A 12,081-nucleotide genomic window follows, 5' to 3' on the forward strand; every position below is an offset into this window, starting at 1 on the left:
GTCTTTTTACATTACCAACACATGATTTTTTTCAGTAAGCCAATACAGTTAGGAAACTTTTGTATTAGCTTACCTGGTGATAGAAGTAGAAGAGGGCAAAAAAGTGAGTTTAACTCACCTACAGCCATACCACATTGGATAGGCCCAATCTCGTCTGATCTTGGAAGCTAAGCAGTGTTGGGCCTGGTTAGTACTTGGGTGGGAGACCACATGGGAACACCAGGTGCTCTAGGTTTTTTCACATTACTGGCAAATTGTTTTTATTCTCTAGCTATTTAAATAGGAAACTTTTTCTTTTTATTGCCAGCACAGACATTTGGAAGAGGTCAAACAGACACAATAGCCATCACCTAAAGACTTACCACACTGTTTAGGCCCAATTCCAACTGCTTTTGGCAGCTAAACAGTGTTGAGCCTCTTTAGTAGTTTAATTTAAGACCCCCTGCTAATATCATGTCCTGTAGGTCTTTTTACATTACCAACACATGATTTTTTTCAGTAAGCCAATACAGTTAGGAAACTTTTTTATTAGCTTACCTGGTGATAGAAGTAGAAGAGGGCAAAAAAGTGCCTGTATCTCACCTACAGACATACCACATTGGATATGCCCAATCTCGTCTGATCTTGGAAGCTAAGCAGTGTTGGGCCTGGTTAGTACTTGGGTGGGAGACCACATGGGAACACCAGGTGCTGTAGGTTTTTTCACATTACAGGCAAATTGTTTTTATTCTCTAGCTATTTAAATTGGAAACTTTTTCTTTTTATTGCCAGTACAGACATTTGGAAGAGGTCAAACAGACACAATAACCATCACCTAAATACTTACCACACTGTTTAGGCCCAATTCCAACTGCTTTTGGCAGCTAAACAGTGTTGAGCCTGTTTAGTAGTTTAATTTAAGACCCCCTGCTAATATCATGTCCTGTAGGTCTTTTTACATTACCAACACATGATTTTTTTCAGTAAGCCAATACAGTTAGGAAACTTTTTTATTAGCTTACCTGGTGATAGAAGTAGAAGAGGGCAAAAAAGTGCCTGTATTTCACCTACAGTTATACCACATTGGATAAGCCCAATCTCGTCTGTTCTTGGAAGCTAAGCAGTGTTGGGCCTGGTTAGTACTTGGGTGGGAGACCACATGGGAACACCAGGTGCTGTAGGTTTTTTCACATTACAGGCAAATTGTTTTTATTCTCTAGCTATTTATATTGGAAACTTTTTCTTTTTATTGCCAGCACAGACATTTGGAAGAGGTCAAACAGACACAATAGCCATCACCTAAAGACTTACCACACTGTTTAGGCTCAATTCCAACTGCTTTTGGCAGCTAAACAGTGTTGAGCCTCTTTTGTAGTTTAATTTAAGACCCCCTGCTAATATCATGTCCTGTAGGTCTTTTTACATTACCAACACATGATTTTTTTCAGTAAGCCAATACAGTTAGGAAACTTTTGTATTAGCTTACCTAGTGATAGAAGTAGAAGAGGGCAAAAAAGTGCCTTTAACTCACCTACAGCCATACCACATTGGATAGGCCCAATCTCGTCTGATCTTGGAAGCTAAGCAGTGTTGGGCCTGGTTAATACTTGGGTGGGAGACCACATGGGAACACCAGGTGCTGTAGGTTTTTTCACATTACTGGCAAATTGTTTTTATTCTCTAGCTATTTAAATAGGAAACTTTTTCTTTTTATTGCCAGCACAGACATTTGGAAGAGGTCAAACAGACACAATAGCCATCACCTAAAGACTTACCACACTGTTTAGGCCCAATTCCAACTGCTTTTGGCAGCTAAACAGTGTTGAGCCTCTTTAGTAGTTTAATTTAAGACCCCCTGCTAATATCATGTCCTGTAGGTCTTTTTACATTACCAACACATGATTTTTTTCAGTAAGCCAATACAGTAAGGAAACTTTTTTATTAGCTTACCTGGTGATAGAAGTAGAAGAGGGCAAAAAAGTGCCTGTATCTCACCTACAGACATACCACATTGGATAGGCCCAATCTCGTCTGATCTTGGAAGCTAAGCAGTGTTGGGCCTGGTTAGTACTTGGGTGGGAGACCACATGGGAACACCAGGTGCTGTAGGTTTTTTCACATTACAGGCAAATTGTTTTTATTCTCTAGCTATTTAAATTGGAAACTTTTTCTTTTTATTGCCAGTACAGACATTTGGAAGAGGTCAAACAAACACAATAACCATCACCTAAATACTTACCACACTGTTTAGGCCCAATTCCAACTGCTTTTGGCAGCTAAACAGTGTTGAGCCTGTTTAGTAGTTTAATTTAAGACCCCCTGCTAATATCATGTCCTGTAGGTCTTTTTACATTACCAACACATGATTTTTTTTAAGTAAGCCAATACAGTTAGGAAACTTTTTTATTAGCTTACCTGGTGATAGAAGTAGAAGAGGGCAAAAAAGTGCCTATATTTCACCTACAGCCATACTACATTGGATAAGCCCAATCTCGTCTGTTCTTGGAAGCTAAGCAGTGTTGGGCCTGGTTAGTACTTGGGTGGGAGACCACATGGGAACACCAGGTGCTGTAGGTTTTTTCACATTACAGGCAAATTGTTTTTATTCTCTAGCTATTTATATTGGAAACTTTTTCTTTTTATTGCCAGCACAGACATTTGGAAGAGGTCAAACAGACACAATAGCCATCACCTAAAGACTTACCACACTGTTTTGGCTCAATTCCAACTGCTTTTGGCAGCTAAACAGTGTTGAGCCTCTTTTGTAGTTTAATTTAAGACCCCCTGCTAATATCATGTCCTGTAGGTCTTTTTACATTACCAACACATGATTTTTTTCAGTAAGCCAATACAGTTAGGAAACTTTTTTATTAGCTTACCTGGTGATAGAAGTAGAAGAGGGCAAAAAAGTGCCTGTATCTCACCTACAGACATACCACATTGGATAGGCCCAATCTCGTCTGATCTTGGAAGCTAAGCAGTGTTGGGCCTGGTTAGAACTTGGGTGGGAGACCACATGGGAACACCAGGTGCTGTAGGTTTTTTCACATTACAGGCAAATTGTTTTTATTCTCTAGCTATTTAAATTGGAAACTTTTTCTTTTTATTGCCAGTACAGACATTTGGAAGAGGTCAAACAGACACAATAACCATCACCTAAATACTTACCACACTGTTTAGGCCCAATTCCAACTGCTTTTGGCAGCTAAACAGTGTTGAGCCTGTTTATTAGTTTAATTTAAGACCCCCTGCTAATATCATGTCCTGTAGGTCTTTTTACATTACCAACACATGATTTTTTTCAGTAAGCCAATACAGTTAGGAAACTTTTTTATTAGCTTACCTGGTGATAGAAGTAGAAGAGGGCAAAAAAGTGCCTGTATTTCACCTACAGCCATACCACATTGGATAAGCCCAATCTCGTCTGTTCTTGGAAGCTAAGCATTGTTGGGCCTGGTTAGTACTTAGGTGGGAGACCACATGGGAACACCAAGTGCTGTAGGTTTTTTCACATTACAGGCAAATTGTTTTTATTCTCTAGCTATTTATATTGGAAACTTTTTCATTTTATTGCCAGCACAGACATTTGGAAGAGGTCAAACAGACACAATAGCCATCACCTAAAGACTTACCACACTGTTTAGGCTCAATTCCAACTGATTTTGGCAGCTAAACAGTGTTGAGCCTCTTTAGTAGTTTAATTTAAGACCCCCTGCTAATATCATGTCCTGTAGGTCTTTTTACATTACCAACACATGATTTTTTTCAGTAAGCCAATACAGTTAGGAAACTTTTTTATTAGTTTACCTGGTGATAGAAGTAGAAGAGGGCAAAAAAGTGCCTGTATCTCACCTACAGACATACCACATTGGATAGGCCTAATCTCGTCTGATCTTGGAAGCTAAGCAGTGTTGGGCCTGGTTAGTACTTGGGTGGGAGACCACATGGGAACACCAGGTGCTGTAGGTTTTTTCACATTACAGGCAAATTGTTTTTATTCTCTAGCTATTTAAATTGGAAACTTTTTCTTTTTATTGCCAGTACAGACATTTGGAAGAGGTCAAACAGACACAATAACCATCACCTAAATACTTACCACACTGTTTAGGCCCAATTCCAACTGCTTTTGTCAGCTAAACAGTGTTGAGCCTTTTTAGTAGTTTAATTTAAGACCCCCTGCTAATATCATGTCCTGTAGGTCTTTTTACATTACCAACACATGATTTTTTTCAGTAAGCCAATACAGTTAGGAAACTTTTTTATTAGCTTACCTGGTGATAGAAGTAGAAGAGGGCAAAAAAGTGCCTGTACTTCACCTACAGCCATACCACATTGGATAAGCCCAATCTCGTCTGTTCTTGGAAGCTAAGCAGTGTTGGGCCTGGTTAGTACTTGGGTGGGAGACCACATGGGAACACCAGGTGCTGTAGGTTTTTTCACATTACAGGCAAATTGTTTTTATTCTCTAGCTATTTATATTGGAAACTTTTTCTTTTTATTGCCAGCACAGACATTTGGAAGAGGTCAAACAGACACACTAGCCATCACCTAAAGACTTACCACACTGTTTAGGCTCAATTCCAACTGCTTTTGGCAGCTAAACAGTGTTGAGCCTCTTTTGTAGTTTAATTTAAGACCCCCTGCTAATATCATGTCCTGTAGGTCTTTTTACATTACCAACACATGATTTTTTTCAGTAAGCCAATACAGTTAGGAAACTTTTGTATTAGCTTACCTGGTGATAGAAGTAGAAGAGGGCAAAAAAGTGAGTTTAACTCACCTACAGCCATACCACATTGGATAGGCCCAATCTCGTCTGATCTTGGAAGCTAAGCAGTGTTGGGCCTGGTTAGTACTTGGGTGGGAGACCACATGGGAACACCAGGTGCTCTAGGTTTTTTCACATTACTGGCAAATTGTTTTTATTCTCTAGCTATTTAAATAGGAAACTTTTTCTTTTTATTGCCAGCACAGACATTTGGAAGAGGTCAAACAGACACAATAGCCATCACCTAAAGACTTACCACACTGTTTAGGCCCAATTCCAACTGCTTTTGGCAGCTAAACAGTGTTGAGCCTCTTTAGTAGTTTAATTTAAGACCCCCTGCTAATATCATGTCCTGTAGGTCTTTTTACATTACCAACACATGATTTTTTTCAGTAAGCCAATACAGTTAGGAAACTTTTTTATTAGCTTACCTGGTGATAGAAGTAGAAGAGGGCAAAAAAGTGCCTGTATCTCACCTACAGACATACCACATTGGATAGGCCCAATCTCGTCTGATCTTGGAAGCTAAGCAGTGTTGGGCCTGGTTAGTACTTGGGTGGGAGACCACATGGGAACACCAGGTGCTGTAGGTTTTTTCACATTACAGGCAAATTGTTTTTATTCTCTAGCTATTTAAATTGGAAACTTTTTCTTTTTATTGCCAGTACAGACATTTGGAAGAGGTCAAACAGACACAATAACCATCACCTAAATACTTACCACACTGTTTAGGCCCAATTCCAACTGCTTTTGGCAGCTAAACAGTGTTGAGCCTGTTTAGTAGTTTAATTTAAGACCCCCTGCTAATATCATGTCCTGTAGGTCTTTTTACATTACCAACACATGATTTTTTTCAGTAAGCCAATACAGTTAGGAAACTTTTTTATTAGCTTACCTGGTGATAGAAGTAGAAGAGGGCAAAAAAGTGCCTGTATTTCACCTACAGCCATACCACATTGGATAAGCCCAATCTCGTCTGTTCTTGGAAGCTAAGCAGTGTTGGGCCTGGTTAGTACTTGGGTGGGAGACCACATGGGAACACCAGGTGCTGTAGGTTTTTTCACATTACAGGCAAATTGTTTTTATTCTCTAGCTATTTATATTGGAAACTTTTTCTTTTTATTGCCAGCACAGACATTTGGAAGAGGTCAAACAGACACAATAGCCATCACCTAAAGACTTACCACACTGTTTAGGCTCAATTCCAACTGCTTTTGGCAGCTAAACAGTGTTGAGCCTCTTTTGTAGTTTAATTTAAGACCCCCTGCTAATATCATGTCCTGTAGGTCTTTTTACATTACCAACACATGATTTTTTTCAGTAAGCCAATACAGTTAGGAAACTTTTGTATTAGCTTACCTGGTGATAGAAGTAGAAGAGGGCAAAAAAGTGCCTTTAACTCACCTACAGCCATACCACATTGGATAGGCCCAATCTCGTCTGATCTTGGAAGCTAAGCAGTGTTGGGCCTGGTTAGTACTTGGGTGGGAGACCACATGGGAACACCAGGTGCTGTAGGTTTTTTCACATTACTGGCAAATTGTTTTTATTCTCTAGCTATTTAAATAGGAAACTTTTTCTTTTTATTGCCAGCACAGACATTTGGAAGAGGTCAAACAGACACAATAGCCATCACCTAAAGACTTACCACACTGTTTAGGCCCAATTCCAACTGCTTTTGGCAGCTAAACAGTGTTGAGCCTCTTTAGTAGTTTAATTTAAGACCCCCTGCTAATATCATGTCCTGTAGGTCTTTTTACATTACCAACACATGATTTTTTTCAGTAAGCCAATACAGTTAGGAAACTTTTTTATTAGCTTACCTGGTGATAGAAGTAGAAGAGGGCAAAAAAGTGCCTGTATCTCACCTACAGACATACCACATTGGATAGGCCCAATCTCGTCTGATCTTGGAAGCTAAGCAGTGTTGGGCCTGGTTAGTACTTGGGTGGGAGACCACATGGGAACACCAGGTGCTGTAGGTTTTTTCACATTACAGGCAAATTGTTTTTATTCTCTAGCTATTTAAATTGGAAACTTTTTCTTTTTATTGCCAGTACAGACATTTGGAAGAGGTCAAACAAACACAATAACCATCACCTAAATACTTACCACACTGTTTAGGCCCAATTCCAACTGCTTTTGGCAGCTAAACAGTGTTGAGCCTCTTTAGTAGTTTAATTTAAGACCCCCTGCTAATATCATGTCCTGTAGGTCTTTTTACATTACCAACACATGATTTTTTTAAGTAAGCCAATACAGTTAGGAAACTTTTTTATTAGCTTACCTGGTGATAGAAGTAGAAGAGGGCAAAAAAGTGCCTATATTTCACCTACAGCCATACTACATTGGATAAGCCCAATCTCGTCTGTTCTTGGAAGCTAAGCAGTGTTGGGCCTGGTTAGTACTTGGGTGGGAGACCACATGGGAACACCAGGTGCTGTAGGTTTTTTCACATTACAGGCAAATTGTTTTTATTCTCTAGCTATTTATATTGGAAACTTTTTCTTTTTATTGCCAGCACAGACATTTGGAAGAGGTCAAACAGACACAATAGCCATCACCTAAAGACTTACCACACTGTTTAGGCTCAATTCCAACTGCTTTTGGCAGCTAAACAGTGTTGAGCCTCTTTTGTAGTTTAATTTAAGACCCCCTGCTAATATCATGTCCTGTAGGTCTTTTTACATTACCAACACATGATTTTTTTCAGTAAGCCAATACAGTTAGGAAACTTTTGTATTAGCTTACCTGGTGATAGAAGTAGAAGAGGGCAAAAAAGTGCCTATATTTCACCTACAGCCATACTACATTGGATAAGCCCAATCTCGTCTGTTCTTGGAAGCTAAGCAGTGTTGGGCCTGGTTAGTACTTGGGTGGGAGACCACATGGGAACACCAGGTGCTGTAGGTTTTTTCACATTACAGGCAAATTGTTTTTATTCTCTAGCTATTTATATTGGAAACTTTTTCTTTTTATTGCCAGCACAGACATTTGGAAGAGGTCAAACAGACACAATAGCCATCACCTAAAGACTTACCACACTGTTTAGGCTCAATTCCAACTGCTTTTGGCAGCTAAACAGTGTTGAGCCTCTTTTGTAGTTTAATTTAAGACCCCCTGCTAATATCATGTCCTGTAGGTCTTTTTACATTACCAACACATGATTTTTTTCAGTAACCCAATACAGTTAGGAAACTTTTGTATTAGCTTACCTGGTGATAGAAGTAGAAGAGGGCAAAAAAGTGCCTTTAACTCACCTACAGCCATACCACATTGGATAGGCCCAATCTTGTCTGATCTTGGAAGCTAAGCAGTGTTGGGCCTGGTTAGTACTTGGGTGGGAGACCACATGGGAACACCAGGTGCTGTAGGTTTTTTCACATTACTGGCAAATTGTTTTTATTCTCTAGCTATTTAAATAGGAAACTTTTTCTTTTTATTGCCAGCACAGACATTTGGAAGAGGTCAAACAGACACAATAGCCATCACCTAAAGACTTACCACACTGTTTAGGCCCAATTCCAACTGCTTTTGGCAGCTAAACAGTGTTGAGCCTCTTTAGTAGTTTAATTTAAGACCCCCTGCTAATATCATGTCCTGTAGGTCTTTTTACATTACCAACACATGATTTTTTTCAGTAAGCCAATACAGTTAGGAAACTTTTGTATTAGCTTACCTGGTGATAGAAGTAGAAGCGGGCAAAAAAGTGCATTTAACTCACCTACAGCCATACCACATTGGATAGGCCCAATCTCGTCTGATCTTGGAAGCTAAGCAGTGTTGGGCCTGGTTAGTGCTTGGGTGGGAGACAACATGGGAACACCAGGTGCTGTAGGTTTTTTCACATTACTGGCAAATTGTTTTTATTCTCTAGCTATTTAAATTGGAAACTTTTTCTTTTTATTGCCAGTACAGACATTTGGAAGAGGTCAAACAGACACAATAGCCATCACCTAAAGACTTACCACACTGTTTAGGCCCAATTCCAACTGCTTTTGGCAGCTAAACAGTGTTGATCCTCTTTAGTAGTTTAATTTAAGACCCCCTGCTAATATCATGTACTGTAGGTCTTTTTACATTACCAACACATGATTTTTTTCAGTAAGCCAATACAGTTAGGAAACTTTTGTATTAGCTTACCTGGTGATAGAAGTAGAAGAGGGCAAAAAAGTGCCTGTATCTCACCTACAGCCATACCACATTGGATAGGCCCAATCTCGTCTGATCTTGGAAGCTAAGCAGTGTTGGGCCTGGTTAGTACTTGGGTGGGAGACCACATGGGAACACCAGGTGCTGTAGGTTTTTTCACATTACAGGCAAATTGTTTTTATTCTCTAGCTATTTAAATTGGAAACTTTTTCTTTTTATTGCCAGTACAGACATTTGGAAGAGGTCAAACAGACACAATAGCCATCACCTAAAGACTTACCACACTGTTTAGGCCCAATTCCAACTGCTTTTGGCAGCTAAACAGTGTTGAGCCTCTTTAGTAGTTTAATTTAAGACCCCCTGCTAATATCATGTCCTGTAGGTCTTTTTACATTACCAACACATGATTTTTTTCACTAAGCCAATACAGTTAGGAAACTTTTTTATTAGCTTACCTGGTGATAGAAGTAGAAGAGGGCAAAAAAGTGCCTGTATCTCACCTACAGCCATACCACATTGGATAGGCCCAATCTCGTCTGATCTTGGAAGCTAAGCAGTGTTGGGCCTGGTTAGTACTTGGGTGGGAGACCACATGGGAACACCAGGTGCTGTAGGTTTTTTCACATTACAGGCAAATTGTTTTTATTCTCTAGCTATTTAAATTGGAAACTTTTTCTTTTTATTGCCAGCACAGACATTTGGAAGAGGTCAAACAGACACAATAGCCATCACCTAAAGACTTACCACACTGTTTAGGCCCAATTCCAACTGCTTTTGGCAGCTAAACAGTGTTGATCCTCTTTAGTAGTTTAATTTAAGACCCCCTGCTAATATCATGTACTGTAGGTCTTTTTACATTACCAACACATGATTTTTTTCAGTAAGCCAATACAGTTAGAAAACTTTTGTATTAGCTTACCTGGTGATAGAAGTAGAAGAGGGCAAAAAAGTGCCTGTATCTCATCTACAGCCATACCACATTGGATAGGCCCAATCTCGTCTGATCTTGGAAGCTAAGCAGTGTTGGGCCTGGTTAGTACTTGGGTGGGAGACCACATGGGAACACCAGGTGCTGCAGGTTTTTTCACATTACAGGCAAATTGATTTATTCTCTAACTATTTAAATTGGAAACTTTTTCTTTTTATTGCCAGTACAGACATTTGGAAGAGGTCAAACAGACACAATAGCCATCACCTAAAGACTTACCACACTGTTTAGGCCCAATTCCAACTGCTTTTGGCAGCTAAACAGTGTTGAGCCTCTTTAGTAGTTTAATTTAAGACCCCCTGCTAATATCATGTCCTGTAGGTCTTTTTACATTACCAACACATGATTTTTTTCACTAAGCCAATACAGTTAGGAAACTTTTATATTAGCTTACCTGGTGATAGAAGTAGAAGAGGGCAAAAAAGTGCCTGTATCTCACCTACAGCCATACCACATTGGATAGGCCCAATCTCGTCTGATCTTGGAAGCTAAGCAGTGTTGGGCCTGGTTAGTACTTGGGTGGGAGACCACATGGGAACACCAGGTGCTGTAGGTTTTTTCACATTACAGGCAAATTGGTTTTATTCTCTAGCTATTTAAATTGGAAACTTTTTCTTTTTATTGCCAGCACAGACATTTGGAAGAGGTCAAACAGACACAATAGCCATCACCTAAAGACTTACCACACTGTTTAGGCCCAACTCCAACTGCTTTTGGCAGCTAAACAGTGTTGAGCCTCTTTAGTAGTTTAATTTAAGACTCCCTGCTAATATCATGTCAAGTAGGTCTTTTTACATTATCAACACATGATTTTTTTTTTAGTAAGCCAATACAGTTAGGAAACTTTTTTATTAGCTTACCTGGTGATAGAAGTAGAAGAGGGCAAAAAAGTGCCTGTATCTCACCTACAGCCATACCACATTGGATAGGCCCAATCTCGTCTGATCTTGGAAGCTAAGCAGTGTTGGGCCTGGTTAGTACTTGGGTGGGAGACCACATGGGAACACCAGGTGCTGTAGGTTTTTTCACATTACAGGCAAATTGTTTTTATTCTCTAGCTATTTAAATTGGAAACTTTTTCTTTTTATTGCCAGTACAGACATTTGGAAGAGGTCAAACAGACACAATAGCCATCACCTAAAGACTTACCACACTGTTTTGGCCCAATTCCAACTGCTTTTGGCAGCTAAACAGTGTTGAGCCTCTTTAGTAGTTTAATTTAAGACCACCTGCTAATATCATGTCCTGTAGGTCTTTTTACATTACCAACACATGATTTTTTTCAGTAAGCCAATACAGTTAGGAAACTTTTGTATTAGCTTACCTGGTGATAGAAGTAGAAGCGGGCAAAAAAGTGCATTTAACTCACCTACAGCCCTACCACATTGGATAGGCCCAATCTCGTCTGATCTTGGAAGCTAAGCAGTGTTGGGCCTGGTTAGTACTTGGGTGGGAGACCACATGGGAACACCAGGTGCTGTAGGTTTTTTCACATTACTGGCAAATTGTTTTTATTCTCTAGCTATTTAAATTGGAAACTTTTTCTTTTTATTGCCAGTACAGACATTTGGAAGAGGTCAAACAGACACAATAGCCATCACCTAAAGACTTACCACACTGTTTAGGCCCAATTCCAACTGCTTTTGGCAGCTAAACAGTGTTGATCCTCTTTAGTAGTTTAATTTAAGACCCCCTGCTAATATCATGTACTGTAGGTCTTTTTACATTACCAACACATGATTTTTTTCAGTAAGCCAATACAGTTAGGAAACTTTTGTATTAGCTTACCTGGTGATAGAAGTAGAAGAGGGCAAAAAAGTGCCTGTATCTCACCTACAGCCATACCACATTGGATAGGCCCAATCTCGTCTGATCTTGGAAGCTAAGCAGTGTTGGGCCTGGTTAGTACTTGGGTGGGAGACCACATGGGAACACCAGGTGCTGTAGGTTTTTTCACATTACAGGCAAATTGTTTTTATTCTCTAGCTATTTAAATTGGAAACTTTTTCTTTTTATTGCCAGTACAGACATTTGGAAGAGGTCAAACAGACACAATAGCCATCACCTAAAGACTTACCACACTGTTTAGGCCCAATTCCAACTGCTTTTGGCAGCTAAACAGTGTTGAGCCTCTTTAGTAGTTTAATTTAAGACCCCCTGCTAATATCATGTCCTGTAGGTCTTTTTACATTAC

At 39.6% G+C, this 12,081-nt stretch overlaps 23 non-coding genes and 3 pseudogenes across 23 annotated transcripts; all 26 read left to right on the top strand.

Annotated features, from left to right (window-relative positions):
• The first annotated feature begins 116 nt into the window (after positions 1–116).
• LOC146016863 (5S ribosomal RNA) lies at positions 117–235 on the top strand. The gene has a single exon (XR_014449745.1). It is a non-coding gene; the product is annotated as a 5S ribosomal RNA (ribosomal RNA).
• Positions 236–580: 345 nt separating this feature from the next.
• On the top strand, positions 581–699 carry LOC146014200 (5S ribosomal RNA). Its single transcript, XR_014447152.1, has one exon. It is a non-coding gene; the product is annotated as a 5S ribosomal RNA (ribosomal RNA).
• A 345-nt stretch (positions 700–1,044) lies between these two features.
• Positions 1,045–1,163, top strand: LOC146016638 (5S ribosomal RNA). The gene has a single exon (XR_014449522.1). It is a non-coding gene; the product is annotated as a 5S ribosomal RNA (ribosomal RNA).
• Positions 1,164–1,508: 345 nt separating this feature from the next.
• On the top strand, positions 1,509–1,627 carry LOC146015848 (5S ribosomal RNA). The gene has a single exon (XR_014448756.1). It is a non-coding gene; the product is annotated as a 5S ribosomal RNA (ribosomal RNA).
• Positions 1,628–1,972: 345 nt separating this feature from the next.
• LOC146016196 (5S ribosomal RNA) lies at positions 1,973–2,091 on the top strand. Its single transcript, XR_014449093.1, has one exon. It is a non-coding gene; the product is annotated as a 5S ribosomal RNA (ribosomal RNA).
• A 346-nt stretch (positions 2,092–2,437) lies between these two features.
• Positions 2,438–2,556, top strand: LOC146016600 (5S ribosomal RNA). Its single transcript, XR_014449486.1, has one exon. It is a non-coding gene; the product is annotated as a 5S ribosomal RNA (ribosomal RNA).
• Positions 2,557–2,901: 345 nt separating this feature from the next.
• Positions 2,902–3,020, top strand: LOC146011049 (5S ribosomal RNA; annotated as a pseudogene).
• A 345-nt stretch (positions 3,021–3,365) lies between these two features.
• LOC146010586 (5S ribosomal RNA) lies at positions 3,366–3,484 on the top strand (annotated as a pseudogene).
• A 345-nt stretch (positions 3,485–3,829) lies between these two features.
• LOC146017313 (5S ribosomal RNA) lies at positions 3,830–3,948 on the top strand. The gene has a single exon (XR_014450191.1). It is a non-coding gene; the product is annotated as a 5S ribosomal RNA (ribosomal RNA).
• A 345-nt stretch (positions 3,949–4,293) lies between these two features.
• Positions 4,294–4,412, top strand: LOC146014984 (5S ribosomal RNA). The gene has a single exon (XR_014447921.1). It is a non-coding gene; the product is annotated as a 5S ribosomal RNA (ribosomal RNA).
• A 345-nt stretch (positions 4,413–4,757) lies between these two features.
• Positions 4,758–4,876, top strand: LOC146016864 (5S ribosomal RNA). Its single transcript, XR_014449746.1, has one exon. It is a non-coding gene; the product is annotated as a 5S ribosomal RNA (ribosomal RNA).
• A 345-nt stretch (positions 4,877–5,221) lies between these two features.
• LOC146016197 (5S ribosomal RNA) lies at positions 5,222–5,340 on the top strand. The gene has a single exon (XR_014449094.1). It is a non-coding gene; the product is annotated as a 5S ribosomal RNA (ribosomal RNA).
• Positions 5,341–5,685: 345 nt separating this feature from the next.
• Positions 5,686–5,804, top strand: LOC146014985 (5S ribosomal RNA). The gene has a single exon (XR_014447922.1). It is a non-coding gene; the product is annotated as a 5S ribosomal RNA (ribosomal RNA).
• A 345-nt stretch (positions 5,805–6,149) lies between these two features.
• Positions 6,150–6,268, top strand: LOC146013498 (5S ribosomal RNA). The gene has a single exon (XR_014446474.1). It is a non-coding gene; the product is annotated as a 5S ribosomal RNA (ribosomal RNA).
• Positions 6,269–6,613: 345 nt separating this feature from the next.
• On the top strand, positions 6,614–6,732 carry LOC146016198 (5S ribosomal RNA). Its single transcript, XR_014449095.1, has one exon. It is a non-coding gene; the product is annotated as a 5S ribosomal RNA (ribosomal RNA).
• A 345-nt stretch (positions 6,733–7,077) lies between these two features.
• LOC146016601 (5S ribosomal RNA) lies at positions 7,078–7,196 on the top strand. Its single transcript, XR_014449487.1, has one exon. It is a non-coding gene; the product is annotated as a 5S ribosomal RNA (ribosomal RNA).
• A 345-nt stretch (positions 7,197–7,541) lies between these two features.
• On the top strand, positions 7,542–7,660 carry LOC146016602 (5S ribosomal RNA). The gene has a single exon (XR_014449488.1). It is a non-coding gene; the product is annotated as a 5S ribosomal RNA (ribosomal RNA).
• Positions 7,661–8,005: 345 nt separating this feature from the next.
• On the top strand, positions 8,006–8,124 carry LOC146015914 (5S ribosomal RNA). The gene has a single exon (XR_014448821.1). It is a non-coding gene; the product is annotated as a 5S ribosomal RNA (ribosomal RNA).
• A 345-nt stretch (positions 8,125–8,469) lies between these two features.
• Positions 8,470–8,588, top strand: LOC146010989 (5S ribosomal RNA; annotated as a pseudogene).
• A 345-nt stretch (positions 8,589–8,933) lies between these two features.
• On the top strand, positions 8,934–9,052 carry LOC146013499 (5S ribosomal RNA). Its single transcript, XR_014446475.1, has one exon. It is a non-coding gene; the product is annotated as a 5S ribosomal RNA (ribosomal RNA).
• A 345-nt stretch (positions 9,053–9,397) lies between these two features.
• On the top strand, positions 9,398–9,516 carry LOC146013500 (5S ribosomal RNA). The gene has a single exon (XR_014446476.1). It is a non-coding gene; the product is annotated as a 5S ribosomal RNA (ribosomal RNA).
• A 345-nt stretch (positions 9,517–9,861) lies between these two features.
• Positions 9,862–9,980, top strand: LOC146016646 (5S ribosomal RNA). Its single transcript, XR_014449530.1, has one exon. It is a non-coding gene; the product is annotated as a 5S ribosomal RNA (ribosomal RNA).
• Positions 9,981–10,324: 344 nt separating this feature from the next.
• On the top strand, positions 10,325–10,443 carry LOC146013501 (5S ribosomal RNA). The gene has a single exon (XR_014446477.1). It is a non-coding gene; the product is annotated as a 5S ribosomal RNA (ribosomal RNA).
• A 347-nt stretch (positions 10,444–10,790) lies between these two features.
• On the top strand, positions 10,791–10,909 carry LOC146013502 (5S ribosomal RNA). The gene has a single exon (XR_014446478.1). It is a non-coding gene; the product is annotated as a 5S ribosomal RNA (ribosomal RNA).
• Positions 10,910–11,254: 345 nt separating this feature from the next.
• LOC146015474 (5S ribosomal RNA) lies at positions 11,255–11,373 on the top strand. Its single transcript, XR_014448395.1, has one exon. It is a non-coding gene; the product is annotated as a 5S ribosomal RNA (ribosomal RNA).
• A 345-nt stretch (positions 11,374–11,718) lies between these two features.
• On the top strand, positions 11,719–11,837 carry LOC146013503 (5S ribosomal RNA). The gene has a single exon (XR_014446479.1). It is a non-coding gene; the product is annotated as a 5S ribosomal RNA (ribosomal RNA).
• Positions 11,838–12,081: the final 244 nt, after the last annotated feature.

Source organism: Crinia signifera, chromosome 6 (assembly GCF_055691185.1).
Source record: "Crinia signifera chromosome 6, ASM5569118v1, whole genome shotgun sequence".
In the NCBI taxonomy this organism is placed as follows: Eukaryota; Metazoa; Chordata; class Amphibia; order Anura; family Myobatrachidae; genus Crinia; species Crinia signifera.